Below are 8716 nucleotides of genomic sequence, written 5' to 3' on the forward strand. Positions count from 1 at the left end.
GTACATGATGCTGCTCTACTGTACATGACGGGATCTAGACTGCTGTGCATGATGTTGCTCTACTGTACATGACGGGATCTAGACTGCTGTGCATGATGCTGCTCTACTGTACATGACGGGATCTAGACTGCTGTGCATGATGCTGTTCTACTGTACATGACGGGATCTAGACTGCTGTACATGACGCTGCTCTACTGTACATGACGGGATCTAGACTGCTGTGCATGATGCTGTTCTACTGTACATGACGGGATCTAGACTGCTGTACATGACGGATCTAGACTGCTGTGCATGATTCTGTTCTACTGTACATGACGGGTTCTAGACTGCTGTGCATGATTCTGTTCTACTGTACATGATGCTGCTCTACTGTACATGACGGGATCTAGACTGCTGTGCATGATGTTGCTCTACTGTACATGACGGGATCTAGACTGCTGTGCATGATGTTGTTCTACTGTACATGACAGGATCTAGACTGCTGTGCATGATTCTGTTCTACTGTACATGACGGGATCTAGACTGCTGTACATGACGCTGCTCTACTGTACATGACGGGATCTAGACTGCTGTACATGACGGATCTAGACTGCTGTACATGACGCTGCTCTACTGTACATAACGGGATCTAGACTGCTGTACATGACGCTGCTCTACTGTACATGACGGGATCTAGACTTCTGTGCATGATGCTGTTCTACTGTACATGACGGGATCTAGACTGCTGTACATGACGGATCTAGACTGCTGTGCATGATTCTGTTCTACTGTACATGACGGGTTCTAGACTGCTGTACATGATGCTGCTCTACTGTACATGACTGGATCTAGACTGCTGTGCATGATGCTGCTCTACTGTACATGACGGGATCTAGACCGCTGTACATGACGCTCTACTGTACGACGGGATCTAGAATGCTGTGCATGACGCTGCTCTACTGTACATGACGGGATCTAGACTACTGTACATGACTGATCTAGACTGCTGTGCATGATGCTGTTCTACTGTACATGACGGGATCTAGACTGCTGTACATGACGCTGCTCTACTGTACATGATGGGATCTAGACTACTGTACATGACTGATCTAGACTGCTGTGCATGATGCTGCTCTACTGTACATGACGGGATCTAGACTACTGTACATGACTGATCTAGACTGCTGTGCATGATGCTGTTCTACTGTACATGACGGGATCTAGACTGCTGTACATGACGCTGCTCTACTGTACATGATGGGATCTAGACTACTGTACATGACGGATCTAGACTGCTGTGCATGATGCTGCTCTACTGTACATGATGGGATCTAGACTGCTGTACATGACGGGATCTAGACTGCTGTACATGACGCTGCTCTACTGTACATGACGGATCTAGACTGCTGTGCATGATTCTGTTCTACTGTACATGACGGGTTCTAGACCGCTGTACATGACGCTCTACTGTACGACGGGATCTAGAATGCTGTGCATGACGCTGCTCTACTGTACATGACGGGATCTAGACTGCTGTACATGACGGGATCTAGACTGTTATGCATGACGCTGCTCTACTGTACGACGGGATCTAGACTGTTATGCATGACGCTGCTCTACTGTACGACGGGATCTAGAATGCTGTGCATGACGCTGCTCTACTGTACATGAAGTGATCTAGACTGCTGTGCATGATGCTGCTCTACTGTACATGACGGGATCTAGACTGCTGTACATGATGCTGCTCTACTGTACATGACTGGATCTAGACTGCTGTGCATGATGCTGCTCTACTGTACATGACGGGATCTAGACCGCTGTACATGACGCTCTACTGTACGACGGGATCTAGAATGCTGTGCATGACGCTGCTCTACTGTACATGACGGGATCTAGACTGCTGTACATGACGGGATCTAGACTGTTATGCATGACGCTGCTCTACTGTACGACGGGATCTAGAATGCTGTGCATGACGCTGCTCTACTGTACATGAAGTGATCTAGACTGCTGTGCATGACGGGATCTAGACTGCTGTGCATGACGCTGCTCTACTGTACATGAAGTGATCTAGACTGCTGTGCATGACGCTGCTCTACTGTACATGACGGGATCTAGACTGCTGTGCATGACGCTGCTCTACTGTACATGACGGGATCTAGAATGCTGTGCATGACGCTGCTCTACTGTACATGAAGTGATCTAGACTGCTGTGCATGACGCTGCTCTACTGTACATGACGGGATCTAGACTGCTGTGCATGATGCTGCTCTACTGTACATGAAGTGATCTAGACTGCTGTGCATGACGCTGCTCTACTGTACATGACGGGATCTAGACTGCTGTGCATGACGCTGCTCTACTGTACATGAAGTGATCTAGACTGCTGTGCATGACGCTGCTCTACTGTACATGAAGTGATCTAGACTGCTGTGCATGACGCTGCTCTACTGTACATGACGGGATCTAGACTGCTGTGCATGACGCTGCTCTACTGTACATGACGGGATCTAGACTGCTGTGCATGACGCTGCTCTACTGTACATGAAGTGATCTAGACTGCTGTGCATGACGCTGCTCTACTGTACATGAAGTGATCTAGACTGCTGTGCATGACGCTGCTCTACTGTACATGACGGGATCTAGAATGCTGTGCATGACAGGATCTAGACTGAAGCCCTCCTCCTTCCTGTATTGTATTAACTTGTCTCAGTCTCCATGCCCCCGCTTTGAGCCAAACTGGGGGAGGAGGGTCCCAAAACCTGCCTCATGACAGTCACTGATGTAGCCAATCACGCTGTCTAATTCTATAAGCCCATTGTTATACATAAAATGCCACATAATCTTTGTATATAGTCCCTACAGGGACTTAAGTGTAAAATTAAAAGCTTCTAAAATCATTTTTTTTAAAAATCTAATCCCCATTAAAAAATATTGCTGAACACTGATTTAAGTCACAAATTGGTATCAAAAATGACAGACGAAGGCGCAAATTCCTCCTACATCGCCGTCTCGGGGTGACAATTGTATCCACACCGATTTATTAGTTTGTATTTTCTTAGTACAGTCGAAAAATGATCTAAATCTGGTAATTTACTCCCCTACAGCATTAATTACCATAAAGTGACCGTCTCAAAATCCCTCTGCCAGCAAATAACTTTCAGTGACGCCAAACATATGTGAAACGTCATGAAAGAATAATAATTCACACCTAAAACGCGTCTCCAATGGGTCTGTAGGGGAAAATATTCTGGATGTCAAGAGAAAGAAGACTGGCCCAGTCCTTCAGACATGGTTTCCCAACCAAGGTGCCTCCAGCTGTTGCCAAACTACAACTTCCAGCATGCCCGGACAGCCAACGGCTGTCCGGGCATGTTGGGTGTTGTAGTTTTGCAACAGCTGGAGGCACCCTGGTTGGGAAACAGTGCTTTAATGGTTAAAATCCTTTTCAATACAACATGTAGAATAAAGAGAAAACCTCAGATACAGGGGGTCCCGTCTGGTGGGGCTTAATCTCCTATAATGGACTGACCTTCACCTCTGTCCTCTTGGGAGTCACGCTACAGCTACTACAACTCCCAGCAGAACCACACATCACTTGTAGCTTTGTTCTAAAAGCGCAACATGGGCGGAGCCAAGCAGCGCCAGTTATAACAAGCCGTCACTATGGCACTGGAGCCTGGCCGATGGCACCACAGACAGGCAGACCGCCGGTTCAAAGCCAGTGCGAAAGGAGGGAGGGACAGACAACACGGAGGCGGAGTCAGATCAACAACTTTATTTATATACAACATACAGACAACAAACAGTATGCAGACCCCACTGCTGATCCTGCTGACCCCCCCCCCCCCCCCCCCCCGAGGTCACTCCCATCCCCGCTGATCCCGCCATGAGGTCACTCCCATCCCCGCTGATCCCGCCATGAGGTCACTCCCATCCCCGCTGATCCCGCCATGAGGTCACTCCCATCCCCGCTGATCCCGCCATGAGGTCACTCCCATCCCCGCTGATCCCGCCATGAGGTCACTCCCATCCCCGCTGATCCCGCCATGAGGTCACTCCCATCCCCGCTGATCCCGCCATGAGGTCACTCCCATCCCCGCTGATCCCGCCATGAGGTCACTCCCATCCCCGCTGATCCCGCCATGAGGTCACTCCCATCCCCGCTGATCCCGCCATGAGGTCACTCCCATCCCCGCTGATCCCGCCATGAGGTCACTCCCATCCCCGCTGATCCCGCCATGAGGTCACTCCCATCCCCGCTGATCCCGCCATGAGGTCACTCCCATCCCCGCTGATCCCGCCATGAGGTCACTCCCATCCCCGCTGAGACCGCCATGAGGTCACTCCCATCCCCGCTGAGACCGCCATGAGGTCACTCCCATCCCCGCTGATCCCGCCATGAGGTCACTCCCATCCCCGCTGAGACCGCCATGAGGTCACTCCCATCCCCGCTGAGACCGCCATGAGGTCACTCCCATCCCCGCTGAGACCGCCATGAGGTCACTCCCATCCCCGCTGAGACCGCCATGAGGTCACTCCCATCCCCGCTGATCCCGCCATGAGGTCACTCCCATCCCCGCTGATCCCGCCATGAGGTCACTCCCATCACCGCTGATCCCGCCATGAGGTCACTCCCATCCCCGCTGATCCCGCCATGAGGTCACTCCCATCCCCGCTGATCCCGTCATGAGGTCACTCCCATCCCCGCTGAGACCGCCATGAGGTCACTCCCATCCCCGCTGAGACCGCCATGAGGTCACTCCCATCCCCGCTGAGACCGCCATGAGGTCACTCCCATCCCCGCTGAGACCGCCATGAGGTCACTCCCATCCCCGCTGAGACCGCCATGAGGTCACTCCCATCCCCGCTGATCCCGCCATGAGGTCACTCCCATCCCCGCTGATCCCGCCATGAGGTCACTCCCATCCCCGCTGATCCCGCCATGAGGTCACTCCCATCCCCGCTGATCCCGCCATGAGGTCACTCCCATCCCCGCTGATCCCGCCATGAGGTCACTCCCATCCCCGCTGATCCCGCCATGAGGTCACTCCCATCCCCGCTGATCCCGCCATGAGGTCACTCCCATCCCCGCTGATCCCGCCATGAGGTCACTCCCATCCCCGCTGATCCCGCCATGAGGTCACTCCCATCCCCGCTGATCCCGCCATGAGGTCACTCCCATCCCCGCTGATCCCGCCCCCCCCCGAGGTCACTCCCATCCCCGCTGATCCCGCCATGAGGTCACTCCCATCCCCGCTGATCCCGCCATGAGGTCACTCCCATCCCCGCTGATCCCGCCATGAGGTCACTCCCATCCCCGCTGATCCCGCCATGAGGTCACTCCCATCCCCGCTGATCCCGCCATGAGGTCACTCCCATCACCGCTGAGACCGCAGATTATCTGAAAACAGAAAAAAAAAAAGTGTAATTGTAAAGAAAACCTAATCACACGGCTGCTGCGGCCAATCACAGAGCAGCATCAGATCATTCAGTGACATCATCAGAATCAGAAGTCTAACGCGTCATAATCATCATCACTGCCCGGGGAGGAGGGGGTTAACAGCGGCCTCTAGTAAAACTACAACTCACAGCATGCCCAGGGAGCCGTAGGTCAGCTACAGAGCAGACACACTGTAACAACCCCGTATACAGAGACCATCCCCTATAGGAGCGGAGACCCGACACACTGTAACGACCCCACATACAGAGACCATCCCCTATAGGAGCGGAGACCCGACACACTAACGACCCCACAGAGACCATCCCCTATAGGAGCGGAGACCCGACACACTGTAACGACCCCACATACAGAGACCATCCCCTATAGGAGCGGAGACCCGACACACTGTAACGACCCCACATACAGAGACCATCCCCTATAGGAGCGGAGACCCGACACACTGTAACGACCCCACAGAGACCATCCCCTATAGGAGCGGAGACCCGACACACTAACGACCCCACATACAGAGACCATCCCCTATAGGAGCGGAGACCCGACACACTAACGACCCCACATACAGAGACCATCCCCTATAGGAGCGGAGACCCGACACACTGTAACGACCCCACAGAGACCATCCCCTATAGGAGCGGAGACCCGACACACTAACGACCCCACATACAGAGACCATCCCCTATAGGAGCGGAGACCCGACACACTGTAACGACCCCACATACAGAGACCATCCCCTATAGGAGCGGAGACCTGACACTGTAACAACCCCACATACAGAGACCATCCCCTATAGGAGCGGAGACCTGACACACTAACGACCCCACAGAGACCATCCCCTATAGGAGCGGAGACCCGACACACTAACGACCCCACAGAGACCATCCCCTATAGGAGCGGAGACCCGACACACTGTAACGACCCCACAGAGACCATCCCCTATAGGAGCGGAGACCCGACACACTAACGACCCCACATACAGAGACCATCCCCTATAGGAGCGGAGACCCGACACACTGTAACGACCCCACATACAGAGACCATCCCCTATAGGAGCGGAGACCTGACACACTGTAACGACCCCACATACAGAGACCATCCCCTATAGGAGCGGAGACCCGACACACTAACGACCCCACAGAGACCATCCCCTATAGGAGCGGAGACCCGACACACTAACGACCCCACATACAGAGACCATCCCCTATAGGAGCGGAGACCCGACACACTGTAACGACCCCACAGAGACCATCCCCTATAGGAGCGGAGACCCGACACACTAACGACCCCACATACAGAGACCATCCCCTATAGGAGCGGAGACCCGACACACTGTAACGACCCCACATACAGAGACCATCCCCTATAGGAGCGGAGACCTGACACTGTAACAACCCCACATACAGAGACCATCCCCTATAGGAGCGGAGACCCGACACACTGTAACGACCCCACAGAGACCATCCCCTATAGGAGCGGAGACCCGACACACTAACGACCCCACATACAGAGACCATCCCCTATAGGAGCGGAGACCCGACACACTGTAACGACCCCACATACAGAGACCATCCCCTATAGGAGCGGAGACCTGACACTGTAACAACCCCACATACAGAGACCATCCCCTATAGGAGCGGAGACCCGACACACTAACGACCCCACAGAGACCATCCCCTATAGGAGCGGAGACCCGACACACTAACGACCCCACATACAGAGACCATCCCCTATAGGAGCGGAGACCCGACACACTGTAACAACCCCACAGAGAACATCCCCTATAGGAGCGGAGACCCGACACACTGTAACGACCCCACAGAGAACATCCCCTATAGGAGCGGAGACCCGACACACTGTAACGACCCCACAGAGACCATCCCCTATAGGAGCGGAGACCCGACACACTGTAACGACCCCACATACAGAGAACATCCCCTATAGGAGAGGAGACCCGACACTGTAACGACCCCACATACAGAGACCATCCCCTATAGGAGCGGAGACCAGACACTGTAACGACCCCACATACAGAGACCATCCCCTATAGGAGCAGAGACTCGACACTGTAACGACCCCACATACAGAGACCATCCCCTATAGGAGCGGAGACCAGACACTGTAACGACCCCACATACAGAGTACAGAGACCATCCCCTATAGGAGCGGAGACCTGACACACTGTAACGACCCCACATACAGTGACCATCCCATATAGGAGGCGAGACCTGACACACTGTAACGACCCCACATACAGAGTACAGAGACCATCCCCTATAGGAGCGGAGACCTGACACACTAACGACCCCACATACAGAGACCATCCCCTATAGGAGCAGAGACCTGACACACTGTAACGACCCCACATACAGAGTACAGAGACCATCCCCTATAGGAGCAGAGACCTGACACACTGTAACGACCCCACATACAGAGACCATCCCCTATAGGAGCGGAGACCTGACACACTGTAACGACCCCACAGAGACCATCCCCTATAGGAGCGGAGACCCGACACACTGTAACGACCCCACATACAGAGTACAGAGACCATCCCCTATAGGAGCAGAGACCTGACACACTGTAACGACCCCACATACAGAGACCATCCCCTATAGGAGCGGAGACCTGACACACTGTAACGACCCCACATAGAGTACAGAGACCATCCCCTATAGGAGCGGAGACCCGACACACTAACGACCCCACATACAGAGACCATCCCCTATAGGAGCGGAGACCTGACACACTGTAACGACCCCACATACAGAGACCATCCCCTATAGGAGCGGAGACCTGACACACTGTAACGACCCCACATACAGAGTACAGAGACCATCCCCTATAGGAGCGGAGACCTGACACACTGTAACGACCCCACATACAGTGACCATCCCATATAGGAGGCGAGACCTGACACACTGTAACGACCCCACATACAGAGTACAGAGACCATCCCCTATAGGAGCGGAGACCTGACACACTGTAACGACCCCACATACAGTGACCATCCCATATAGGAGGCGAGACCTGACACACTGTAACGACCCCACATACAGAGTACAGAGACCATCCCCTATAGGAGCGGAGACCTGACACACTAACGACCCCACATACAGAGACCATCCCCTATAGGAGCAGAGACCTGACACACTGTAACGACCCCACATACAGTGACCATCCCCTATAGGAGCGGAGACCTGACACACTGTAACGACCCCACATACAGTGACCATCCCCTATAGGAGCAGAGACCTGACACACTGTAACGACCCCACA

The 8716-nt window shown here is 53.5% G+C and overlaps 1 non-coding gene across 1 annotated transcript; it reads right to left on the reverse strand.

The window, feature by feature from the left end:
* Positions 1-3575: 3575 nt before the first annotated feature.
* Positions 3576-3707, reverse strand: LOC130324435 (small nucleolar RNA SNORA76). The gene has a single exon (XR_008869435.1). It is a non-coding gene; the product is annotated as a small nucleolar RNA SNORA76 (small nucleolar RNA).
* Positions 3708-8716: the final 5009 nt, after the last annotated feature.

Source organism: Hyla sarda, unplaced genomic scaffold, assembly GCF_029499605.1.
Source record: "Hyla sarda isolate aHylSar1 unplaced genomic scaffold, aHylSar1.hap1 scaffold_2649, whole genome shotgun sequence".
Classification (NCBI taxonomy): domain Eukaryota; kingdom Metazoa; phylum Chordata; class Amphibia; order Anura; family Hylidae; genus Hyla; species Hyla sarda.